The following is a 15195-nucleotide window of genomic DNA, read 5'->3' on the forward strand; positions in this document are numbered from 1 at the left end:
ATTTTATTAAATTAATTGTGTATAAAGCAGACGAGTTTAATACAACAATTCCAGATAGGAACATATCCAACAAATAACTCTCTAAATAAATATATCGAATTTAAAAGGTTCGCTATACGGAACCACTTTTTAATTGATCAAGTAGGCAAATAGATCATCAATTAAATAAATTAGGTGTCATTTTATACGTTGTTCATAATAAACAGTGTCGTCTTACGTTTTTATGTTTTAGGTTTTTAACGTTTCAATGCCTAAATGTTGGTTAATCACGCCATTGATCAATATCCTTTTTATGGTATTATTCTGGTACTATATTTTAATAGTAGTTGTCGTCGTACTAATTATTAGGAATATATGGTTATTATAATGTAATAACCTGCAATAACCCCCATGAATTAATTAATCCTTTAATGATATCATAATCGCCTGCCGCTTCAAGAAAAACGAATAAAATAAACTTGTTTTAATTTCGGCAGAGGAGGGATTTCATTTCGATAACCTTGTTACCCTACAACAATCATGAACAACACTATTTTCACCTTTGAGCACAAGGAAGACATTTATCAAATGGCAGTTAGAAACTAAGGAAAGGAGAAGAGCATTTTCTTTCACGCAGAAATATGAACCACATGCTTAAACTGACATAAACGGTTTATTGCTATAAGGAGCCATGTCAAGTGTTTACCTAATGAAGTGAGGGCATAACGGCTCTAAATAATAAACGGAAAAGGATCCATTTTACACAAAAGAAGGACAATGTCTTAGGGCTATAGTTTGTGTTGATTTGTCTGTGCTATTTTAGTACGTAGAATTTGAAAATTGAAAAAAATATATCGGCTAAAACCAAAACAGTATCGGCACTTCTCAACAAATTTGGCACAATGATTGCCAGGGCCACAACAAAAAGTCACATCTCACTCACTGGGTACACACTGGTTGAATCAACGATGTTTCTACGTCATTTTAATGAAATTACGTTGAAACAACGTGGAATAGACATTGAATTGAGGTCTGTGTGGGATTTTACATTCATCCATATAGGCACAGGCTACATAATTTAAATATGCATCACAAAATGTTATTGATTATTTACATAGATGTAGGGCTCTCCTAAATATATATACATACATCAACTCAGAACAAAAAGAAACGTCCCTTTTTCAGGACCCTGTCTTTCAAAGACAATTCGTAAAAATCTAAATAACTTCACAGATCTTCATTGTAAAGGGTTTATAACACTGTTTCCCAATGCTTGTTCAATGAACCATGAACTATTTCTTATTTTCAGTGACACCGAGGAACAGTGGATTACCTGCCTTGCTCAGGGGCAGAATAACAGATTTGTACCTAGGGGATTTGATCTTGCAACCTTCCGGTTACTAGTACTAGACTACCTGCAGCCCCAGATGCACGAGTGGAATGGTCGTTAAGACACTAACAGCTTACAGATGGTAGGCAATTAAGGTCACAGTTAGGAAAACTTAGGACACTAAAGAGGCCTTTCTACTGACTCTGAAAAACACCAAAAGAAAGATGCCCAGGGTCCCTGCTCATCGGCGTCAACGTGCCTTAGGCATGCTGCAAGGAGGCATGAGGACTGCAGATGTTGCCAGGGCAATAAATTGCGATGTCCGTAGTGAGACGCCAAAGACAGCACTACAGGGAGACTGGACGCACAGCTGATTGTCCTCACAGTGGCAGAAAACGTGTAACAAAACCTGGATCTGAACATCACACCTACAGGATGGCAACAAAAACTTCCCGAGTTACACCACGGACGTACAATTCCTCCATCAGTGATCAGACTGTCCGCAATAGGCTGAGAGAGGCTTGGCTGAGAGAGGCTTGACTGAGAGTCAGGTTTTGTCTCACCAGGGGTGATGGTTTGCGTTTATCGTCGAAGGAATGAGCTTTACACCGAGGCCTGTACTCTGGAGCGGGATCGATTTGGAGGTGGAGGGTCCATCATGGTCTGGGGCGGTGTGTCACAGCATCATCGGACTGAGCTTGTTGTCATTCCAGGCAATCTCAATGCTGTGCGTTAAAGGGAAGACATCCTCCTCCCTCATGTGGTACCCTTCCTGCAGGCTCATCCTGACATGGCCCTCCAGCATGACAATGCCACCAGCCATACTGCTCATTCTGTGTGTGATTTCTTGCAAGACCGGAATGTCAGTGTTCAATGGCTAGCGAAGAGCCCGAAACTCAATCCCATTGAACACGTCTGGGACCTGTTGGATCGGAAGGTGAGGTCTAGGGCCATTCCTCCCAGAAATGTCTGGGAACTTGCAAGTGCCTTGGTGGAAGAATGGGGTAACATCTCACAATAAAAACTGGCAAATCTGGTGCAGTCCATGAGGAGGAGATGCACTGCAGAACTTAATGCAGCTGGTGGCCACACCAGATACTGACTGTTCCTTTTGATTTTGACCCCCGTTTGTTCAGGGACACATTATTCCATTTCTGTTAGTCACATGTCCGTGGAACTTGTTCAGTTTATGTCTCAGTTGTTGAATCTCATTATCTTCCTACAAATATTTACACATGTTAAGTTTGCTGAAAATGAATGCAGTTGACAGTGAGAGGACAATTCTTTTTTTTGCTGAGTTTATATATATATATATAAAAGGGGGAAAATATAATTGACTCAGAGCAATTATCTCTCATGTGCACAAGATGTGCATTTATCAAAGCAGTCCTATTAACTCATAATCAAATGAATGTCATGTGTTGTGTCTCCTCGTGTTTACAAAGAAAACAAGAAAAAAATGTCCCTCTTGCTTGACCTCCCATTTTCCATCTCCATCTCTGTTGTCTGAATAATAACAGAGCTGGTTTGGCGCTGACTTTCACTAGTGTCGTGTGCAGAGGACTTTAGTGGGACCAGCAGTGGCATCGTCTGTAAAGCAACGGCATTTTGGTTCCTTACCCCGGTAAACCTTCAGGGGCTTTTCTTTGCATTCATTTGTTCAGTCTTCTGCAAGTCTCTGGGAAAAAATCTAATTCGTTTTCTAACCAACCCCAGATGCGGCAGTGTGTGTGAGAGTGTGTGTGCGCGTGTGTGTTCGCCAGTGCTTGAGAGAAAGGGTTATTGCTGCAAGGGGAAAAGGAGAACGAAGAAACAAACGGTTTGGATTTTTTCAATTCCATTTTTCGGGGGGTGATATTTTAGGAATGAACGCAGATACGTGCGTTTCATACTGTGATATGACATCCATGGATTCATATTATAACACGCCTTCGCCACACGGTAGGGATCAACAACCATCGGATCCCTTCAGAATATTCCAACCGAGGGAAACCAAGTACAGCCCAACGTTCCTACCCAAAGGACAACAGGGTTACGAGGAGACGTCTCGGAGTCCTTTCCAACAGGAGTGCCAGTCACTGGATGACGGCACAGAGGAGGGCAACAACTTCAACAAATACCACCTCTTCATGCAACGACCGACCTGCAAAACACCCCCGGAAGGCGAAAAACTCCACCAGGAAAGCGGAGGACACAACGACGCGCTCATCCCCTGCTATGGTGAGTTCCAAACGGTTCTGGAGCGCCGTTCGCCTGGGGAACAATCAACATCCCAAAGGTTCTTGAAACAAACGCGCTCAAAACTGGTGCCTAGACTAAAATCCAAACATCCTATTCATATGTGTACAGGTTCAAACATCCTATTCATATTTGTAACAGGTTCCACTCAAATAAAAAGTTATTTAAAAAAATCTCATTTCGCGAGGCAACGAAAGCAAAATAAACGTTTCGGCGGCGAGGCCATCGTCTGTCAATCAGCACCCAAACAGACAAAAAAACAAAACAATGGATAAGTTACTGAACGAACAACCAGGAACCGTGTGGGCAAGGGGCCATAACAACAGTTACAAATGTGCAGATTTTATGAGGCCAGAGTGTAACTGGAGTTAGTTAGAGCGAACCCAGCATTTTATAAAATCCCTTAAATCCTCCATCTATCAGAAAGACGCATTGCGATCTGTTAGAAACTACGTGCCCATAGATATTTTATGAAACCACGTTGTTGGTTGAGCTCAATACAATCATGACAAATAATGTTGAACGATTTCATTCTGGCATAGCCTTGCCTATCCTGTATGATTTTTTATTTTTGTTGCCTGTGTTGATATTTTGATGACTTGACCTCAACAGCATACAGGCGTAGCCTAATAGTTTATGCTTGAATATCTACACTATACTTTCTTTAACACATCAGCAAACTTCATACACGAGGCTACCAACTTATCCAACTTATAGCACGCTGTCACTTTTGTTCAACACAAGTAAGGGGAGCTAATTAGACTGTGATTATTTTTTAAAGATTTTGAATGAGCTATAAGGGATAGCGTAGAGGATAGCGTAGAGGATAATAAACTGAAAACTATACGGTTCGATGATATATTGCACCACTTCTCACCAAAGGAATAGACTTCAACACACACACACACACACACACACACACACACACACACACACACACGCACGCACGCACGCACACACACACACACACACACACACACACACACACACACACACACACACACACACACACACACACACACACACACAGCTATGTCTTACTATACTTGGGACTTTTTGATTCCCATTCAAAACCCAAAACCTGACCCTAACTCTTACCCTCTTTTGTACTCTAGCCTTAAACCCTAAATCTAACCCTAACTCTTAACCCCTAAACCTAAACCTCACCCTAACTCTTAACCCCTAAACCTAAACCTCACCCTAACTCTTAACCCCTAAACCTAACCCTAACTCTAACTCTTAACCCCTAAACCTAAACCTCACCCTAACTCTTAACCCCTAAACCTAACCCTAACTCTTAGCCCTAAACCTAACCCTAGCTCTTAACCCCTAAACCTAAACCTCACCCTAACTCTTAACCCCTAAACCTAACCCTAACTCTAACTCTTAACCCCTAAACCTAAACCTCACCCTAACTCTTAACCCCTAAACCTAACCCTAACTATTAGCCCTAAACCTAACCCTAACTCTTAACTCTTAACCCTAAACCTAACCCTAACTCTTAACTCCTAAACCTAACCCTAACCCTAACTCTTAACTCTTAACCCCTAAACCTAACCCTAACTCTTAACCCCTAAACCTAACCCTAACTCTTAACCCCTAAACCTAACCCTAACTCTTATCCCTAAACCTAACCCTAACTCTTAACCCTAAACCTAACCCTAACTCTTAACCCTAAACCTAACCCTAACTCTTAACTCTTAACCCTAAACCTAACCCTAACTCTTAACTCCTAAACCTAACCCTAACCCTAACTCTTAACTCTTACCCCTAAACCTAACCCTAACTCTTAACCCCTAAACCTAACCCTAACTCTTAACCCCTAAACCTAACCCTAACTCTTAACCCCTAAACCTAAACCTCACCCTAACTCTTAGCCCTAAACCTAACCCTAACTCTTAGCCCTAAACCTAACCCTAACTCTTAACCCTAAACCTAACCTCCAAACCCTAACCCTAGTTCTAACCCTAAATCTAACCCCTAAGCCTAAAATATCATTATTATAAGTGAAGACTGGTAAAATGTTCTCACTTCTCTGAAATGTAGTTGGTTTACTATTCTTGTGAGGACTTCTGGTACTACCAAGTGTAGTAAAACGTGTATACACACACACACACACACACACACACACACACACACACACACACACACACACACACACACACACACACACACACACACACACACACACACACACACACACACACGCACGCGCGCGCACGCACGCCGTGCTTTGAGGCAAAATGACAGGCATCAAAGTGTAAAGTATAAATGTGAACAATCATACACGCATATGCCTGCATTATGGTTTTGGTTAGACACACATTTCTAAATCACAGCGTGCTTATCTAAAACCATTGTCTTTATAAGATCTAACGATACAATAGGAACACGCGGGCAACCTGGCAGGGTATAGTAAACTGATGTGGATGTCTTTTGGAAAGGATACCTTTTTGCTCCCTTAAAGTGAGCAAAAAGTTCGTTTTCCCAATATCAAAAAACTGATATTGCTCCAGTTCAGTTACATGAATAAGATATTAACGAAACAAACATTTAATAAACCCGGAGAATAGAAATCTTGTTTTATAATGACACAGATTTGAAGTATGATTTTAATAATCTCTCGGCACTTGCGTTTAGGTCCTAAACTATCAGGTCAAAACCCTACAGGCTAATGATTGAAATATACCACAGTCTCAACTCGTTGTGCAAACTCTTTTCGCGCACGGCATTGATTCTTTTTTGTGGGGGCAAAATTAACCAAACCTACATGCTTTGTTTCGTATGCCACATTCTTATTCAATTCACTGACTGTATGGCACGGCTATGGACAGCTGACGACGCGCGGATTGACTTTCACTAAGGCCGCAGGACGCAAAGTAAACCACAAGATACTTAATAACGTGACGCTCTTTCGTGTTACACTGTTGTTCCAAGTTCATAGCAATTTAGAAGATTAGTTGTAGTAATATCATGACGACTCGACGGTGAACGGAGGATTAGGGTATAATGATAATGTGAATTAGCATAACAGCACAGCGTAATGACTATGGCAAGAGACGTGAATCATGTTCGAAACGGCAAAGAGTTGCGAATGCAATATAGGCCTATAATTTCCTGGATTGATGCACTTTCTCATTAATAAAGTAAAAAACACACACATATATATATTTCTATATATATACATATATATATGTATATGTGTGTGTGTTAGATCTTTATATATATATATATATATATATATATATATATATATATATATATATATATATATAGTAAAACTGAAACTAGAATAATCTAGTTTTGTGTTTAAACAGAGCCCAAAGAAAAGGAATAAAGGTATAATTATGCTCTCACATCGTTTACATATTTGTTCCAGAGAATAACGTGCATTTAAACTATTTCAAAGCGACTGTTATAAAGATGTAATGACACAGTTTGTGTTGCTGATCCAATGCGCGACCTTTGCAGTGGTTGTGTCTTTTACAAGGCAGGGGAGATTTTAAAGAGAAAGAACAGCCCGTTCATTAAATCTAGATTAAATCTGACTTTAACAAAGAAAAAGCCTTTAAAACACCAAAAACAGAAACAGAAAACAATGATTATATCCTAATAATAATGTCATTTTATCGCCACATTATTATGATCATTATTATCATTATTATTATTATTAGTGGATCTATTTACACAGGAATTATTTATTTATTGTCTCAAAATGTAACTTAATTTTTTATCTTAATAATATTTAAAAGAAAAAGTCAACTTGAGCTCATTCCTAAAAACAATAACTGCTGCGCGGACTATAGGCCGTTACCAACTGAACTAGTGCATAATAACAATAATAATTTGGTTTAATTTGCATTTAATTTCCAATCAAAATTCAATAGCTTTTAAAAGCGTGAATTCCAAATGACAAGCGTCAACATGACTAAAACCGAGGCTAAGATTGTATTATAGCGAGTTTCTGCCGTAACTGCCAGCACACAGCCATGCTAAAATACACCCCATAAAGCGAAAAGTAAACTGTTTTTCCCGTGACTGCAAACAATGGGAGTCAGGCCTTTTATACCGAGTGAAATCGTTATCTCACTGTGTATAGTGTTGTGTGTTTTATTTCCTCAAGGTGAGAGCCAAGGTTAGAGTACCCCTCCATCGAACGAAAACATCTGGCCAAGTCCAATGACACAGCAAACCGTTTCAACTGCCATCATTAAATGCAATAGGTTTCCCGGAGGAGAGCTCTGTAATGTTATTCTATAAAATGTTACAGCCAGATAGATAGATAGCTTCGGGGAGGATATAGTGTTGGGAGGTTAGCTAAAGCCTCAGGCATCAACTGGCTTGTGTTATCATGTGTGGGGTTTTGGTAGTCTTACTCACCGGGAGGAGATATTGCACAACCTCGTTGTATCGTAACTACATGCGCGTCAACGGTTTATTATTAATGACATGGGAATGGTATGGTGCACTTTTCTAGTGTTGGAGGACAATGAGCATGCCTTTTTTTAGTTCATTATGACACGTCTGCTAACACACACACACACACACACACACACACATACACACACACGCACACGCACACGCACACATGCGCACGCACGCGCACACACACACACGCACACACACACACGCACACACACACACACACAACATGAATTTTTGGCAGTGAAGGTGCAGTGTATCCCCGCTATATTCACACCTATCTTGTAACACAGGCAGACAGCCGTCATGCGTTCCTCACAGTTGCCATTTAATGTACTTTTCTACTGACTTAACAAGTCTTTATTACTGTTCATTGGCTTTGCTCTTTTCACATATTTCGGGAATATTTACATCGATATACTTCCCCTTAGACACTGACCACAACAAATCAACTATATTGCTCGTCTTATACCAGGCATTATCATCATTTAACGAGGTTCGTTCACACCCACAGAGCGTTTGCGCAAAATGGTACTAACGCTTCGAACACAACGACAGGGTGATTACGCAAAATAGTACACAGCATCATCTGGATATGTGTACAACAAAAGTTCCACATTCACCTTCTGCTACCATTTCTGTCAAACCGTCTACGCGTACAGTTTGACGCATACGTTAGATAAATCCAACATCTGCACCATACCGAATGCACTGCAAGTGCCTCATGTAAACACAATGCTGCAAGGCAAACGCAGCGTTTTCATTGGAAATGAATGTAATTCTGGTGTACCAAAAATGCAACTACGCTGTCGGTGTGATCGACGAGTAACACTACCAAAGATATGGCCTTAGGCTTGGTTGTATACACACGCTAAAGGCTAGTGCACTCGGGCAATGCATGGGACAACAGGACCACGGGACGTTATAGGAGCTATAGATGAAACTCTCTATGGTCTGTACCTTTGGGACTGGGAGTCTCAACCTATATAAACTTGTACCTGACCACAGACAACAATGACTGGGAGCAAACCACCGATGGCGTGCTAGCAGAGCAGGAGTCTGCAGGAATGTCGACCAGGCCGTACCCAGCCACACAGCACTACAGGAGAGTTAGCTACCCCCATTAATGCAAGCCAGATGTGTATTGGTGTGTCCCAAATGGCACCCTATTCCCTATACAGTGCACTACTTTTGACCAGTGAATCCTAAGTAGGGTACTGGTCTACTTAGGATAGACCATATAGGGAATAGGGTTCTATAGGGCTCTGGTCTAAAGTAGTGCACTATATAGGGAATAGGGTTCTATAGGGCTCTGGTCTAAAGTAGTGCACTATATAGGGAATAGGGTTCTATAGGGCTCCGGTCTAAAGTAGTGCACTATATAGGGAATAGGGTGCCATAAGGCTCTGGTCTGAAGTAGTGTACTATATAGGGAATAGGGTTCTATAGGGCTCTGGTCTAAAGTAGTGCACTATATAGGGAATAGGGTGCCATAAGGCTCTGGTCTGAAGTAGTGCACTATATAGGGAATAGGGTTCTATAGGGCTCTGGTCTAAAGTAGTGCACTATATAGGGAACAGGGTGCCATTTGGGATGCTGGCTGTAAATGACTTCTACAGTTATTATTTGAGACTCCACAACACGGTCCCTCCAAAGCCACAGAGTCTGTCAGATGGACCGTGAGATGACAGAGTGGGACTGGTGTACGTAACCCCGTTTCACCAATGCCCCCAAGTAAATAAACCAAACGTCAGAAATGGGTTTCGGGTTTTGGAGCGCCGTTTTGAGTGATTAGGGAGAACGGTGTGTGTGAGGATATGTGTGTGTGTGTGTTTGTGTGTCTTGGGGGAGTGAGGGGGTGGGGCGAGGGAGGCGTCACGTCGCCACTGGCAGGAATACGTGAGTTGGGCGAATGTTTAGATTCACATATCGTCTTGCATCATGGGTCTCTGAGGTTGTTTCAGGACTTTGATGTGGGATGATGTTGTAGTTGTCGGCCGTATCTGGAGAAAGGTGAAGAAGATACTCCCGTGTCATGTCCTCTATTGTGTTTCATTAAACGTCTTCTTCGGAAGATGCTTTCCATAACAAGTTAGTTAGCTCGTTGTGAACACTGCATCTGAGATCAACTGAGGGCTAAGTGAAACATCTGGCTAGCAGAGACCTGATCTTCTCATCATGATAACATGACATGACTCTCGCTAAGTGTAGTCTGCCAGTGGGCTGTGGGAGAAGACTACACTAAACACTGTTACTGTGTGATGCTGATGGTACACCTACCACAATGCCTTGTGTTCAGGGACTCAATGTCCTGACCTAGAGACCATTTATATGGTAATAAAACACATTATGAAAAAAATGACTTGAAGTGGAGGTTTAGATGTAAGATTTTGACAAATATTATTTATCTTGTTTTAAATATAATGAGACGGTAGAATTCGCCACAGATGGGTGTTTTCATCGTCAGATTAATGTTTTCTTCATTACATTCTGCACCACTACGACTTGGAGGATACTCCACAGATGTTGTCATAGAGTGGAGATGTGTTTCTCAGCAGTAAAAGAATATAAAATCTCCTGGCTGTGTTGTGATGGCCTCCTGCCAGAGTTGGACACTGTGAATATGTGTTAGAAGAACCAGGAAGTGATATCGCTGGTTATTTATGTGGTGATAGCGAACACATTGGATTGATCGTACTGAGAGACAGAGTAAGTGTCTGCATGGGAATATATTTGTGCCAAAATTATGTCCAATAGAAACAAACTATGGACAGTGTTTATGACAAATGCACATAGTACATAGTCATGGGACACTAGTCACTTTAATAATGGAACACTGGTCACTTTAATAATGGAACACTGGTCACTTTAATAATGGAACACTGGTCACTTTAATAATGGAACACTGGTCACTTTAATAATGGAACACTGGTCACTTTAATCATGGAACACTGGTCACTTTAATAATGGAACACTGGTCACTTTAATAATGGAACACTGGTCACTTTAATAATGGAACACTGGTCCCTTTTAATAATGGAACACTGGTCACTTTAATAATGGAACACTGGTCACTTTAATAATGGAACACTGGTCACTTTAATAATGGAACACTGGTCACTTTAATAATGGAACACTGGTCCCTTTAATATTGGAACACTGGTCACTTTAATAATGGAACACTGGTCACTTTATTAATGGAACACTGGTCACTTTATTAATGATTAATGGAACACTGGTCACTTTAATAATGGAACACTGGTCACTTTAATAATGGAACACTGGTCACTTTAATTATGGAACACTGGTCACTTTAATATTGGAACACTGGTCACTTTATTAATGGAACACTGGTCACTTTAATAATGGAACACTGGTCCCTTTAATGTTGGAACACTGGTCACTTTAATAATGGAACACTAGTCACTTTAATAATGGAACACTGGTCACTTTAATAATGGAACACTGGTCACTTTAATAATGGAATAGGATTGAGGTTAGGGCTTTGTGATGGCCACTCCAATACCTTGACTTTGTTGTCCTTAAGCCATTTTGCCACAACTTTGGAAGTATGCTTGTGGTCATTGTCCATTTGGAAGACCCATTTGCGACAAAGCTTTAACTTCCTGACTGATGTCTTCAGATGTTGCTTCAATATATCGACATAATTATCCTTCCTCAAGATGCCATCTATTTTGTGAAGTGCACCGGTCCCTCCTGCAGCAAACCACCACCACAACATGATGCTGCCACCCCCACAACATGATGCTGCCACCCCCGTGCTTCATGGTTGGGATGGTGTTCTTCGGCTTGCAAGCCTCCCCCTTTTTCCTCCAAACATAACGATGGTCATTATGGCCAAGCAGTTCTATTTTTGTCTCATCAGACCAGAGGACATTTTTCCAAAAATTACAATCTTTGTAGTCTGGCTTTTTTTAATGGTGGTTTTGGAGCAGTGGCTTCTTCCTTGCTGAGAGGCCTTTCAGGTTATGTCGATATAGGACTCGTTTTACTGTGGATATAGTTATTTTTCTACCTGTTTCCTCCAGCATCTTCACAAGGTCCTTTGCTGCTGTTCTGGGATTGATTTGCACTTTTCGCACCAAAGTACGTTAATCTCTAGGAGACAGAAAGCATCTCCTTCCTGAGCAGTATGATGGCTGCGTGGTCCCATGGTGTTTATACTCGCGTACTATTGTTTGTACAGATGAACGTGGTACCTTCAGCCGTTTGGAAATTGCTCCCAAGGATGAACCAGATTTGTGGAGGTCTACAATTTTTTTCTGAGGTCTTGGCTGATTTCTTTTAATTTAATTTGAATTTTCCCATGATGTCAAGCAAAGAGGCACTGCGTTTGAAGGTAGGCCTTGAAATACATCCACAGGTACACCTACCTGTGTCATACACAAAGTAGATGTCCTAACCGACTTGCCAAAACTATAGTTTGTAAACAAGACATTTTGTGGAGTGGTTGAAAAACTAGTTTTAATGATTCCAACCTAAGTGTCTGTAAACTTCCGACTTCAACTGTAAAAAAATATATGAATTTATGAAAATCTAAAAAGGTAAATAGAAATCACTTAAACTATAATTGCAAACAAAATAAATATAGGCCTAAAATATATAATATATTTTTCGGGGCTTGCCTGTGTGCATGTTATTTTGGCATTAATACATGTCACATATCAGTTTGCATTTGGTACCTTTAGCACCAACTCACGAAACCCTTGATTCTCGACCGTGTAAATTTGGGCCATGTCTTTGCAGATGTTAGTCATAACAGCAGCTGTTATCTCCTTCCTTCTTCGTGGTTCTTTGCCATATGCTGTGCCGCGGGCAAAAGCCTCTTGCAACGTCAGGGGTCGGGGTTTGTTTTGACTGTACTTTGGGGTCTCATCCGTAGACTCTCTCTGTACTGTTTCACATGATTCCTTCGTAGGTCGTAAAAGAGGTTTGTGGTGTTTGAGTCTGTTGAGTCCGGAGACATATTTTGCAGAGGACGGATTTTGGTCCATGTCAGACTTTTCATACCCAAACCACGTCCATGCGGCCGAAGTAGTCCCTCTTTTAGGTACGAGCTCCGTGTCTCCGTGCTCGGTGTCACGTTCACTCTCCGCCATGTTTGTTTGTGTTGCATTTTTTATTTCACACGGCACACAAAAGCGACATTCCAAAACGACGAAAAATATTGCCACAAAGAGTGTGATTTGCGACACAACTAAATAAACGATAGAGCATAATATGAAACGATAGACGCTTTTCTATTGTCACACGGTATATATCCAGCCCAACAATGTTATTTCATAGTTTTGATTTTTATTTTATTCCAAAATGTCGAAAATAGTAAAAATAAAGAAAAACCCTGGTGTGTCCAAACTTTTGACTGGTACTATAAGTATTCAGACTCTTTGCTATGAGACTCAAAATGTAGGTCAGGTGCATCCTGTTTCCATTGATCATCCTAAGAAATGTTTCCACAACTTGATTGTAGTCCACCTGTGGTAAATTCAATTGATTGGACATGATTTGGAAAGTCACACACTTGTCTATATAAGGTCCCACAGTTGACAGCGCATGTCAGAGCAAAAAAACAAGCAATGAGGTCAAAGGAATTGTTCGTAAAGCTCCGATACAGGATTTTGTCGAGGTACAGATCTGGGGAGGTCCCCAAGAACGCAGTGGCCTCCATCCTATTCTTATCCATTCTTATTGGAAGAAGTTTGGAACCACCAAGACTCTTCCTAAAGCTGGCTGGCTGCCCAGCCAAACCGAGCAATCGGGGGAGAAGGGCCTTGGTTAGGGAGGAGACCAAGAACCCGATGGTCACTCTGATAGAGCTTAAGAGTTCCTCTGTGGAGATGAGAGAACCTTCCAGAAGGACAACCATCTTTGCAGCACTTCGCCAATCAGGCCTTTATGGTAGAGTGGCCAGACAAAATCCACTCCTCAGTAAATGACACATGACAGACCACTTGGAGTTTGCCAAAAGCCACCTAAAGGACTCAGACCATGAGAAACAAGATTCTCTGTGGGGATGATTTTTAGTGGCAGGGACTGGGAGACCAGTCAGAATCGAGGGAAAGATGAACGGAGCAAAGAACAGACAGATCAAATCAAATCAAATTTATTTATATAGCCCTTCGTACATCAGCTGATATCTCAAAGTGCTGTACAGAAACCCAGCCTAAAACCCCAAACAGCAAGCAATGCAAGTGTAGAAGCACGGTGGCTAGGAAAAACTCCCTAGAAAGGCCAGAACCTAAGAAGCACGGTGGCTAGGAAAAACTCCCTAGAAAGGCCAAAACCTAGGAAGAAACCTAGAGAGGAACCAGGCTATGAGGGGTGGACAGTCCTCTTCTGGCTGTGCCGGGTGGAGATTATAACAGAACATGGCCAAGATGTTCAAATGTTCATAAGTGACCAGCATGGTCCAATAATAATAAGGCAGAACAGTTGAAACTGGAGCAGCAGCACGGCCAGGTGGACTGGGGACAGCAAGGAGTCATCATGTCATGTAGTCCTGAGGCATGGTCCTAGGGCTCAGGTCCTCCGAGAGAGAGAAAGAAAGAGAGAATTAGAGAGAGCACACTTAAATTCACACAGGACACCGAATAGATCCTTGATGAAAACCTGCTCCAGAGCGATCAGGACCTCAGACTGGGGCAATGGTTCACCTTCCAACAGGACAATGACCCTAAGCACACAGCCAAGACAACGCCGGAGTGGCTTTGGGACAAGTCTCTGAATGTCCTTGAGTTGCCCAACCAGACCCCGGACTAGAACCCGATCAAACATCTCTTGAGAGATCTGAAAATAGCTGTGCAGCGACACTCCCCACCCAACCTGACAGAGCTTGAGAGGATCGACAGAGAAGAATGGGAGAAACTCCCCAAATACAGGTGTGCCAAGCTTGTAGCGTCATACCCAAGAAGACTCAAGGCTGCAACCGCTGCCAGAGGTGCTTCAACAAAGTACTGAGTACAGGGTCTGAATACTTATGTACATTTTTTTTCCCGTTTTTAAATTTTTTAAACATTTGCAAAATCTTCTAAAAAACGGATTTTATTTTGTCATTATGGGGTTGTGTGTAGATTGCTAAGGGATAAAAACAATTGAATCCATTTTAGAATGAGGCTGTAACGTAACAAAATGTTTCAAATGCTCTGTAGGAAAGTCTGTACTTAGTGATCATGTAATCATATTGTCATGATTTATTGCACTATTTT

General features: G+C 41.4%; 1 pseudogene; it reads left to right on the forward strand.

Moving 5' to 3' along the window:
* Positions 1 to 2864: 2864 nt before the first annotated feature.
* Positions 2865 to 15195, forward strand: part of LOC135508623 (homeobox protein aristaless-like 4) — a 45155-nt pseudogene continuing 32824 nt past the window's right edge.

Source organism: Oncorhynchus masou, chromosome 22 (genome assembly GCF_036934945.1).
Source record: "Oncorhynchus masou masou isolate Uvic2021 chromosome 22, UVic_Omas_1.1, whole genome shotgun sequence".
Classification (NCBI taxonomy): Eukaryota; Metazoa; Chordata; class Actinopteri; order Salmoniformes; family Salmonidae; genus Oncorhynchus; species Oncorhynchus masou.